Below are 12,613 nucleotides of genomic sequence, written 5' to 3'. Positions count from 1 at the left end.
TCATTAAGGAAAAAAAAAAAAAAAAAAAAAAAAAAAAAGCTGTGAAACCTGTAACACTTTGGAAGTACCCAGAGGAAAACTAAAGAAGTTAAAAGACAGCATTGTTTTGCAAGAGAAAATGAAACAACAAAAGGAGTGGAAAGAGCACTAAGAGGGATTTCTCTGCCTGCCTGCCCTGCATGCCCTGTGCTATCCATAGCTGACCAAAAGAAAGAGGGTGAGAGCTCAATCAAACACAAAAAAAAGTTTTCTTGGAAGAAGATGCCTTAGTTAACCCAAAGGAGTTATCAAAAGAAAAAATGAAGCTGTCAGCAATCACTCAGTATAAATAAAGATGATATGCAAATATACTGATGACAGCAACATTTGAACAGTACTTACACAAGTGGCTGCATACTAAGGCCTTTTTTAAAAAAAGAAATCAGCTAAAAGATGAATGTACAGAAACCAATGGCAACACACTTTTTTTCCTGAAGGCACTAGGCCAGCTGTGATTCTCTACACAAGCCTTTGAGATGCATATTTAAATGAATTATTTTTTTCCCTCTGGAAATTATATTTAGAGAAACAAAACACAGCAGATGTTATTATGTTCCCAGATGTAGGTTTCTGTCCCAAAGCAGCTCTCCACACTGAAGGTGCCCTGGCTCACTCTGCTCCTTGTCAGGCAGCAGCAAACCACAGCCCATGAGCTGAGCCAGACATTGGCACCTACATCAGCTGTACAGATTTTGGGAGATTTTCTAGGACACTGATACCTCAAAATCTTCACACACATGAAGTCTGTCTTTACAAAGGAAAACTTTTACTTCAGAGCTGTACAGACATTGACATTTATTTTGTGAGACTTCTCTGTAACATGGTGTCAGCAAGGATCTTGCAATTTACAGTATCAACTGCACCCTAGTTCTACACAGCTGGAGTTGTGGGAGTTGCATATGCTCTTCTGCTACCACTGTGGACTGCCTGCTACTGCCAACATCATGGGCGTGCCACAGCACTATTCATTACAGCCACACACACTAAAAAAAAAAAAAATTATAAGGGTGGTGATGCACTGGAACAAGTTTCTCAAAGATCTAAACTGGAGAAGCAGAGTCTAGAGCATCTCAAATTCAGTCCCAATGCTGCTTTCAGAAAGAGGTTGAACTAGAGTCCTTCTGAGCTCCTTTCCACTCTCAATGACCCTATGACAGCTCATTTCAGTCAACACCAGCCTGAGCTGACACGGTAACAGCACATACTATTTGATATATAAACTCACTGCAGAAGGCCCAGGTAGCTCTGCAGGTTTCTTTTCCTCAGAAAACAACTTCTACAGCTCACACTAAAAGCATACTGCCACTTCCAGTGGCACATGAGGTAGTTATCCTCTTTTAGACTTCTGCTGGAGAGCAGTTTCACAGAGCATGTCACCAAAGCGAAAAGCGTCAACTTCACCTTTCTATTTCTGTACTGAGCTGCCACCCAGCCCCACGGCCCCAGACTGCCAAACAGCTGCTCTGCCAGCTCCCGTGGCTATAGGCAGCACAAACCTGCACAGCAGACACCTGTAATTGTTTTCTTAAGGTCCATGCTACTTCACTAAGTATCCTCTCAGCTCTCCTTCCCTTGCATATTCCCCATGTTGCTCCCCTTTTTATACAAATCTGGTTCTTTTCATACTCTATGTCACTAGGTCACCAAAAAATCCCAAGCTAAGAATAATATTGTTTCAGTTTTCCCTTTACAAGTATCCAACACATAGATAGTTGCCATCTTTCAGATTATTAAGGATTTTATTATAAACAAAAGATATAAAAACAACAAGCAATAACAAAAACTACAACCCCAGCTACATTATATGATTTCATTCTTAAAAACACCCACATAAAAAATAGGAGCCAGGAACAATTTTGTTAGTACAAAGACAGTAAAGAATGAACCCACACAGAATGGTGGGTTCACCCAATTACTTTAAGTAAGAGTTGTATCATGCTTCTTTGAGACAAAAATCTTTTTTTGCAAATCACTGAAAGGACCTTGCATGTCCCTCGTCCTAAAACCATTTCTATTTTATGGCTCTGTCTGCATCTGTATTTCTCTGACACCACTGAAGGTAAGGATTGGCTGCGTTGAAGGGTAACATCCGTGCCTAAAGGAGTACAGAAACATGAACAAGGGGCTAGGATTCACTTTGCTGATCCTAAATTCCTGGATTCCATTTTACACTAAAGGGAGAGAAAGGCACTAGACACAGAAAATGAAACAAATCATCCTTTCTTTGCTAACAGCTAATTCAGCTCATTACTATGCAAAACTAGACAATACCTCAATCTAGATGCTAAAACACCTGAGCTCCAAGTTAGGATGTGCTTTGGCATAAGAAGAGCCTGAACAGCTGGGCATGGGTGAAAAAGCCTTCTCCACTGCAAGGTCCTTGAGTTTGCAGATGGGCAACAAAGACCAAGAGGTGTAGGAAACAGGAGAGCTGGAGCTCACCCAAAGCCAAGGAAATTCAGAACCATGGTGCAGTCACAAGGCAGTCCTGTGTGTGATGCACTCACAGGGAAGTGCCGCTCTGCCACTCCTGAGCATGGGTGTAGCAGTGCTATCAGCTACTACACAAGAGTAGTAGGTGCCTTCAGAGTTTATTAGTCTCATAATTAAGTCCTCGTAAGTACCCTTGAGTTAATTTGGAAGAGCACATGCACATGATGAGAGACAGAGAACTATTTAGGAAAGTAAATACAGGAGTAACATTAAAAAGCCAAAGCACTCCACAATCACAAGTAGTCATCTTACGGTAATATCAGGTATTTTCTCAAAATGTAAACTCAGTGCTTCAGGACTTTGATATACAGCAAAACACTGTACAATAAGTAATAATCCATTATAATGTATGTGATTTATAGCATCAAAAGAGAACCTATTACAACAGGAACTATGTAGAACAAAATTCAATGTAAATGCAAAATCACTTTTCATGTTTGAGCAGGGGCAAATCCATCAAACAAAGCTCAATAAAAATCACAGTAAGACTGAACTAACAGAGTTCCTCATCCTTGCAAAGAACAGAATCATTACTTAATCTCTGTAGCATACAAAAGGTTTTGGTTTCACACACCTCATCTTTTCAAGGAACCAGTCAGGTATCACCAAAATCATCAACAGAACATCAAGCTTTGCAAGTTCGGTATCACTAACGACACCAAAGAAATATATAAACTAAATATCTGCTTTTTGGAACAAAGCAAGGAGAAGAATGAAAATGTGATCCCATATATCATCTTAGTTCACATTATTTTGTATCTTTGTTGAAGTTGCAGGACCTTATTAATTAAGTTTCAACCATTATTAAATCTGTCCCAGAAAGAGTCACTGCACACCTTTTCAGAATTTTGGAGGGAAAACAAGGATCATTCATTTTAAACTCTAGAGAATACACAATTTGTAACAAGCTTATTTTCTTCCTGTTTTTATAATGCTTTTATACAATATTGATCATAAAACATAAAACATTACAACTGGAAATGAAGCAATACATGAAGTAAATAGATTTTTCTTAATGTTACCAAAAAGATTTTCAATGTAATCTTTCAAAACACCTGCTCTGCCCTGGATATGCTACCCATCATTCCCAGGAAAAGAGGTAGCTACAAAAACTTCTTGAAAATCATTAGGAGATTAGTTATTCTTTCTGTTGGAGGTATGCAGCGAAGCAGCACTACTATCTTCTCTCCTAGATGCCTTTCACAGTTTCTCTATTTTTTCAGGAACAATTCTTCAGTAGATTTTTAAAACCATTACATTTGGGACGAAGAGCACAGGATTCAAATTAACCCATTCTGGGACTTCTTTCCAAGTCCCAGTTGCTTCACTTAGCAAGGTTCTAGGTTCTGACTAGAGAAAGTCTCTAGGAAGTGGAGCAGCAGAATACTAAATATTTTGCCCATTCAATTTCCAAAGGTTTATAAAAAAACAAATAATTTCTCTAGCTCTCCTAAATGAAATAACGACAAGGCTGTGAAAAATTTGTAAAGGACATTCTGAATAGGGATTAAAAAATCCAAAATGTTATTAGTGTCACATTTGCACCTTTGGCATTCATATTTGTTGTTAGTTATATCTCTATCAACACTCTTATGAAAATAAATAAAAAATTCCAGTGGAAGATAAAAACAAGTGGAAAATGGCTGCAGAAAGAATTTGCTTCCTCCCAAAAAAACACAACAGGGTCCTATGACACCAGTTCAATTTTCAAAAACCCAGTTACATAAAATTCATGACCATGTACCTCAGACACATACAGCTGGTTCACTTTTGAAGTTAAAGAAAACTACTCAACTGCTCAAGCACATCTGACATTTGGAAAAGGGCTTTGCAATTTTCCTTCACCTGAAAACCAAACTTCTCTGCACAAGACTTTTATTCAAAAGCTACCAATTATCCTACAAGAATTAGATCTCAATTAAATGGAAAACAATGTTTCACTCCCATATGGAATCTAGTCAAGTCTACCATGAAAACAAACCTGCTCAAAAAAAAGAGAACAATAATTTGTGTTCATTTAGTTCCTAATTTAGCCAATAAAAGTGTTCTTGATACCACCCTGGGACAGAATAAAGAACAAAACCAAGAGATACAATGACGAATGAAGTAACACATGCCCCCATAGTCATACTAAAGCCCAGTAACTGTTACAAGGATTTCATTTGTGCAAGATAAAAACACGTAAGAAGATCTTCCATCCACCATGGACAGTTACTTTGGCTCATTCTTTCATCTTTTAAGTAGCTTCTCTTTGCCTTAAAAGATTTTTTTTTTTAATCTGATATTTCTTATGCAAGTGCTTCTAAAAGTACTCTAATTTGAATGATTAATTACTTTATGTGCCAGAGAACTGCTTTTTATAATTAATACTTTTTTTAATTACTTTGATTTTCTTTTAAATATCATCAAGTCCTTTTTTTTACTGAACACATTTAATATATTCTGCTTTTAACATCTAGGTATTTTTCCCTATGATATATTGAAGCATCATTATTTTCTGCTCAGTAGGTCACACGGCAACATACCACACAGCATTACTCCATGGTTAGCTAGTCTATTTTATGTATCAAGCACACCCTGGAAAGCTTCTTTTATTTTTATAAAGGAGTTTTGAAAAAGAAAAAAATTACTGTAGGGAAGCTTAAAGAACCTTACCAACCCTGAATAATTTTAACTTTCACATTAATTTCCAAGATAACTTTTCCCAATCCCTTTTACTGCAAACATCATGCAACTTGAGGACTTTCAGCTTGGTCACAAAACAAGTAGATGTAATGAACCTAATGAAGCAAGTGATTGGGAAAAGCTACCACGATTTACTGAGGGCAAACCACACCAACAAACCTGATCAACTTCTACAACAAAATAATCTCTTCTGTCGACATAAGGAGAAGAACAGGATGTTGTTCACCTGGACTTCAGCAAAGCATTGAGTGCTGTTTCCCACAGCCTTCTCCTGGACAAACTGGCAAGATACAGACTGGGGCGAGCTGTCTGCAAGACAGGTGGGAAGCAGACTCACAGGTCAGATTTGGAGGGTGGTGATCATGGATTTTTACTCAGGCTGTCATCCTGTTACAAGTCATCCCTCAGGGATAAATACTTTTCAACACCTTCATAAGTCATGGGGATGATGGGATTGAAAATGCCCTCACCAAGTTTGCTCATGACACATTAGAAGGGAGATCCATCCTACAGAGAGCTGGACAGACTGGAAAAGTGGAGTAGCAAGAACAGCATGACATTTAACAGACAATTCCAGGTCCTGAACTTGGGGCAATATAACCAAATCCTGTCCAAAGAGGACAGGATTTATATGGCTGGGGAGCTACTGTGTTCAAAGGGACCTGGGGGTCTTGGTGGACAACAAGCTGACCATGAGTCAGCAGTGTCTCATTGCAGTAAAGGATTGAATCCAGGGCTTAATCCTCAGGGGCATTCAGAGGCAGGGATGTGATCATCCCACTCTGCTCAGCATTTCTCAGGCCACATCTGCAGTACCATACCTAGTTCTCATTCCCACAATTCAAGAAAGATGCAGACAGACCAGAGAGAGTCCAAAGAAAGGCCATAAAAATGACCAAAGTGTTATAAAACATGTCTTTTGATGAAAGACAGAAGGAATTAAACCTTTTCTCCCTGGAGAAAAGAAGGTTCAGGAAGAACCTCACAACAGTATTCCAGTACGTAGTGAGTAGCTGCAAAGAGGATGGAGGCCCTCTCTTCAAAGAAGCCACACGGAGAAGGCAAGGGTGAAAGGGTACAAGCTACACCGAGAGTGGTTTCACCTCAGCATATGAAACACATTTTTATAGTGAGAATCATCATTCCCTGCAACAGCTTCTTTCCAGGGATGTCGTAGAGATATCCCATCACTGGAGGTTTTCAAGATGAGATTACAGATGGGGGTAGATAATTTCATCTAGGTTCCCATTCCCAAGAAAGTTTGGACCAGGTCATCTTTCAAGGTCCCTTCCAACCTGGGCTGGTTTATAGTTTTATGATTGTAATTTTTGAAAGAAAATACAATTTTTTTTAGCTACTTTAGCTTTATTAAACCTTTTTTTCCCCAAAAAAGTATGCTGAAATCAGATGAGATGTTCTTTCTTTGGATTTGGTTTAAGGTTAAGACTATTGTTACATGCCACCACCTCCTTCTACCTTCATTTTACTTCTTAAAAGATTCAAAACCAACATTCCACATCACAGGCCATTTTAGCTCAAACCAAAAGTTTTCCCATGGGGATACAGGCGTTATGGTAACCAAGTTTCCAAGGCTCTGCAAGCCTCGTGGTAGTCTACCTTCAGAGATGCAATGATCTCATGTTTCTTAAATTTCTCTGCCTGAAGGAACTGAGACTAAAAACAAATCTATGAAACAAACCAATGTGACTGAAATAGAGCAGAATGACATACTTTATCTAGGCTATTTTTAGAGAAATGTATTAAACTCTCGGTTCTTGTTAAACATATTTTTCTTTCACATTTTTTTCATTTTTCTTTAGCAATTGCAGCTTATTGCTGTCCTCCTTCTTCCAAAACAATTTACATCCAAGTGAATTAAATAAATAATGTGTTATTCCTCCCATGCATTCTCATCCTAGAAGAAACACAAACAAAATGCAGAACTACTTCTCTGTGAAAGCAGCTCACATTGTTCCTAGATGATGCATTAGCACACAAAGCTTATACAAGTGCTTCATTTACTGAATTAGACATACACTTAGCATGGCAAACCATACAGTCTTAATAAAAAGGTATTAACAAAAGAAGGCTGCTCATGTGCATTATCTTTGATCCCTGAAGCAGAAGAAATCTGAGAACAGCCAGGATGCCTCACCAGGTAACCAGTACAGTCTTCTGAGACTCGTTTGCCAAACTTCACCTAACAGCCTGGCCATTAAAAAAAAAAAAAAATTAAAGGGGGTTTTCCTACATAATTGCAGGTGTTGCCTGGCACTGGAACTCCAGTCCAGATTCTTTCCACACTGCTTATCAACAGTTCCTAAAAAAATGGGACCAAATGGACCAGCTCATGGCTCCCTACATCCACCTCTTGTATGCTCCTCCTCCTCCACAACACTGGTGGCACGATGGCTGTGAGCCCCAGGGTGGCAGAAGGACAGACAGGGAGACAGGGAGACATTGCCAAGAGAGTCTGTGCAAAGCATGAGAAAACATCACCTCACCTGCACCCTGCTAGGGCTAAACAGGGTTAACAGCAATGAACCACTCAACCTCTACCAGATCAGCTTTCTCCAAGTGTTCATGTGAGCAAAGCTCTGAGGTCAGGAAAAACCTAGGGCTGTCTCCTGTCAATCTAAGGCAAAGCTCAAACTATAAAAGGTTTTCAGCTGTCACCAAAAGGCACCTACATTTACAATTTACATAAAACTTACTCTTTGAGGAAACAAATGATTGGACATATTGCTTATCTGTAGAAAAGACTAAGCAAATGCAATTCTTATTTTATACAATGCTATTACTGAATTGCTCTTTTATATTATGCATCCCTGAACACTCGTGCCTGCTCCTCTCCATGAAAATCTTTACTAAGAGGCAAAAGATTTATACAATTTGATAAGAAACCAGAGTATCCCTGGAAGTGTTGAAAAGATGTGTGGACATAGTACTCAGGGATATGTTTGGACTCAGTGATCTTAGAGACTCTTCCCAATCTTCATGATTCCATGATTCTATTTTATATTGCCCTTATATACTATTCATACCATTCATATGTTGTTTCTTCTGAATTTTTAAATGCAAAAACTCAAAAAGCCTACTCATAGGGTAAATATGGTCTTAAACTTTGCAGTTATTTACACATATTTTACGTATTTATCCTATTCAGAGAAGGCAAGATTCTCCTTGAATCTTGGATACAAAAGGCATGTCCAAAAATATAAATCATAATTTATTAAGATGTACTCCTTATAAAAATATATATTCTTTTTTACTTTTTATTTTGGTAGGAATTTTATCACAGTCACAACATTCTTGTACTACTCAGTAAATGAGGTTTAAAATTGGAAAAAATTAGCATACAGCTTTAATGTAAACCCTGCTATGGAAGTATACAATGATATTCATTAAATCACAGATCTGTAACCTTTGTTAAAAACAGTTTCTTTTTAAAATGCACATTTTATTATAGACATCCTGCAACCCCCCTGGACAAAGCATTACAAAGTTTTAGGCATTTTATAATAAAACCAAAATATGACATGTAAAGAACAGAATGAATGCAATTAAATACATTAGCAAAACTTGTCTGGTTTTCATCTATATACACGTGATTTTTATTTTTAAAATGTATAGCTTCTCTTTCATCCTGAAATACGAAGATTTACAACCTTCATGAACTACGCTTTTTCCTGGCTTTTCACCTGTGGAAACAAAATCTAGGGGAGCTTCAAAAAAAGTCTAGAAATTAATTATGAAAATGCAAATTTGGAAAACTAAAATTAACTTTCTACTTGTATTTTCTCACAGTAAATAAATCAAGTAATTCAGACACATTTCTTAAGTCTGACAATAAATCTCTTACCAGTTTGTGGGGTTTTTGATTTGGTTTTGCTTTAAAACAAGGGAGCATCTCTCTTTGTTATTTCTACAGTACCCATTAGACAATGGTCTCCAAGCAATAGCTGCCTGAGTGTCTAATCCAGTCAAGGAAGAACCCTTCCTTAAATCTTAAGTGGGGAAGAAAACTGCAAAAATAACAAACTAGAAATTTTTAATACAGTGTTATATAAACTTTTACATAATTCACCACACTGCTGAATAGAAAACGTTATGTGAAAGGAATCATCACCTTCAATAGATTTTGATCAGCCTTTCCACACAACAAACCATCCGAACAGAGTTGTCCTGAAAAGCATGCTTCAGATATCGTTAAGTCTGAACCAGAAAACAGATGCTTAAAAATAACTTTTGCACTTCTAACCTTTTCGACTGCACCATTCAATTATGCATGCTTTTCTGAATATCAGTCTGGAAATAAAATAGAGCTCTAAGTATTACCCAGAAAGGAGGGGGGAAAAAAAAAGGAAGGAAGAGAATGACACATCCTGCAGGCACAAAGAGGATGTGGCTCCCATAAGGCTGGAGCCAGGCTGCCTTGGCAGCACAGCAGGAGGAGAGCACGTGCATCAGAAAAGAGTTGCACGATGGGCAATAGGAATGTAAGAATTAAATGGTTTAAAACTACTTTTTCCATTCATCCTCAGACGAAGGAAACACATCAAGAGGGAAATGGAGAGCAAAATAGGATACTAATGGAATTTCAATTGTCTTTATTTCTAGTTTTCAAAATAAAAAAACAGAGAATGGAGAGATCTGCAAAGCAGTGAGCATCTGGAAGACAAGCAGAAAGCTATGACTGATCAAAACCTCCCCAAAACATATTTACTAAGGTAACAGGAATAGAATTTAACATCCTACTAATGTTCTTAGTAGATGGGGAAGAACTAATGTTCTTAGTAGATAGGGAAAAAAAGAAGGATTCTTAAAATTTTTTTAAATTACTGAAATCAAATCATGAAAAACACTCAGCTACAAATGAACAAACATACAGGATGTCTAAAGAGAATGTTTTAAAAATATCTCTCTCTCTTACAACATTAGAATATAACAGAGATCTCAGTGCTGACATGGAGAAAAATTTCAACATCAAGGCAACTTTGTCACTGTTAAACCAAATTTCAGGTGTGCATTGTTAGGACTTGAGGGAGGAATTAAGCCTGTTGGGCACACTCCCACTTCCCACAGAAGAAAGAGGCAAACCTTCAGCATGCAATCCTACCATCAAATATCATGTATTTTCTGTCTCAGTCCACAAGGCCAGGATATAGACAGAATATAGCTTCTGTATATAGACAGAAGCTAATGAAAACAGTAGGGAAAACCTACAGAACTGCTAACTCCAGAGATTAGAACATTTTCAGTCACACAGGAGTGCCTTCTAGAAAAATTGGATCAAAGAGATACATCCTAAGGGTGCAAGTATTTAAACCACTGTTTGTTTATAACCCTAAATTCCCATGTTAGAAATTTTTGTAACCTTAAACAGTGAGGAGTCACTACACTATCAACTACTTGATTGTAGGGGGTGGGGAGGTATTACCCAGCAGACATCATAGTGAAAGATAAGGTGGCCTCCATATTTGTATTTTACTCATAATTACTTGAGTTACAGAAATCACATGGAAACAGTCTGCCTGCTCAACCTACAGTGGAAGTTTAAGTTTTGTACATGTCAGAGTTTTCTACTGATGATGTTCAAATTCTTGGGTTCAGAATATGTAGTAGAGAAAAAAATACCAGAGATGTATAGAGGTGTAAAGAAAAAAAGAATACGAGAGTATCACCCCATACAGGCCACGCCTGCCTCAAAAAAACCCCAAAAAACAAAATGTCTGCATACCGAAACACTAAAAACATAATTCTTAAACAACAGGTATCTTAAGTCTTGTCCACACCAAAAGTTTCTGCTGTGCAAGGAGGTAAACATTCAAACTTGATTGGTGCACACAGGTTGATGGCATTTTTTAAGCATGTTTCTACATTGGAATGCAAAAATCACCAACACATGAAGAAAAAACACACAATCCATGTCTCACCACTTAAAGTTATGAATCTTTGTTCTGGTTTCAGAGTGGTTTTATGCTGGGTTTTTTTTTTTTTTTTTTTGGTGGTTTTAGGGTGATTTTTTGGGTTTTTTGTTGTTCTTGTTGTTTTTTTCCCCTGGTTTGACTTCGTTTGGAATAGGCAACACCAGGGTATTTTCAACTAATTTGAAATGATGGGGAGTCTGTATGGAAGGCCTAACAAAAAAGCTTATGTAATACATCAAAGCTTCCTAAATGCCCACATTCATTGTTTGAATTTGGAAGCAAAAGGAGTACTGCCATCCTCTCATACCAAATGCTCAAATTACACATTCAGATTCCAGCAGAAGACTTGCAAGAGTTTAACAGAAATAATGATAGCCTGTCCATCAAATGGCTGCCAGGTAAAAAGGCTTTATATACCTCTTACTCCCACTGTCTGAATGATGCTTTTAGAAAGAAAAAAAAGTCATTTGCTTTGTATGGACTTTACAGTCCCTAGGCTTTTCTTTTTATTCTCCCATTCTCTTGCCTCCAAGAAAAAGAGACTGCCTTAAAGGTAAGGGTTTCTCAATTCTAAAGTTACAGGTCAGATTCTCCTGTGCATTGGTGGAATTTACCCCAGTAGTAACTGCCTTTTATCAGCATCATACATGATTTGGTATTACTTCAAACTAGATACATTTTAGTGGTTTTGGTCTGTCATAGAAGTGACAGTAATGCTTCTGCAGAGCAGTTTTCTTTGGATTTTTTAAATTTAATCCTTCCACTTTTCAACAGACACCTTTCAAAAATATTAAAAAATATGTTAAATAAAGCTTGCTTACATAGGCAGAAAAAAGCTTTAAGCAAAAATTTGGTTCTCTTCTAACTTACTACCTGAAAAAAATCTACCTGAATAACTTCACAAACAGCTTCCCAGAAAACACATTTTACATGCAGGTAAAAAATGCAGTCTCTTTTTCAACATAATCTCTCCTGACTATTTACAACTCTTATGGTTACTCTCTTACATGTTGTATTAAATTCAGACTAACAGCCTAGGGATCTCAACAAATCTCTTCAAACCACAGTATGGCTTGCTGCAGCTGTTAAATGCCTTAAAAAATCACACATAAAAGTTAATAAAAGTAGGAAGAGAAGAAACAAATGCAAACTCCTAGGGGAAAAAAACCCAAACTATAAATAACAGGTGACTGGATAGTGAGGTAGATAACACACAATTATCACCGTGACAGCCTCTGTACTTCTGTTTCAAAAGAAACTGTCATCTGCATTGCTGTGACCTTGAAAATATTTTTTCTCCTAATACATCTGATTCCAATATTTTGCTCAGGTTTAATTCTGTTGCATTAGTGTGCTGTATAATTAACAGCCAAGCAATATGATTTTGCTGCAGAATCCAAGCCTGTAAGGCAGACATTTCAGATGTGTTTTCAGCTGCCTTAGTATGGAGACAGAACTGGCAAGTG

The 12,613-nt window shown here is 37.4% G+C and overlaps 1 protein-coding gene and 1 non-coding gene across 8 annotated transcripts in view; both read right to left on the bottom strand.

Annotated features, from left to right (window-relative positions):
- Positions 1-12,613, bottom strand: part of FRMPD4 (FERM and PDZ domain containing 4) — a 392,028-nt gene that overhangs the window by 229,336 nt on the left and 150,079 nt on the right. The window lies entirely within an intron of this gene.
- LOC115497834 (U5 spliceosomal RNA) lies at positions 8,010-8,129 on the bottom strand. Its single transcript, XR_003963416.4, has one exon. It is a non-coding gene; the product is annotated as a U5 spliceosomal RNA (small nuclear RNA).

The sequence above is a fragment of the Taeniopygia guttata genome, chromosome 1 (assembly GCF_048771995.1).
Source record: "Taeniopygia guttata chromosome 1, bTaeGut7.mat, whole genome shotgun sequence".
Classification (NCBI taxonomy): Eukaryota; Metazoa; Chordata; class Aves; order Passeriformes; family Estrildidae; genus Taeniopygia; species Taeniopygia guttata.
The sequence above is the reverse complement of the archived record's forward strand: the minus strand, read 5'-3'. Positions and strand labels throughout refer to the sequence as shown.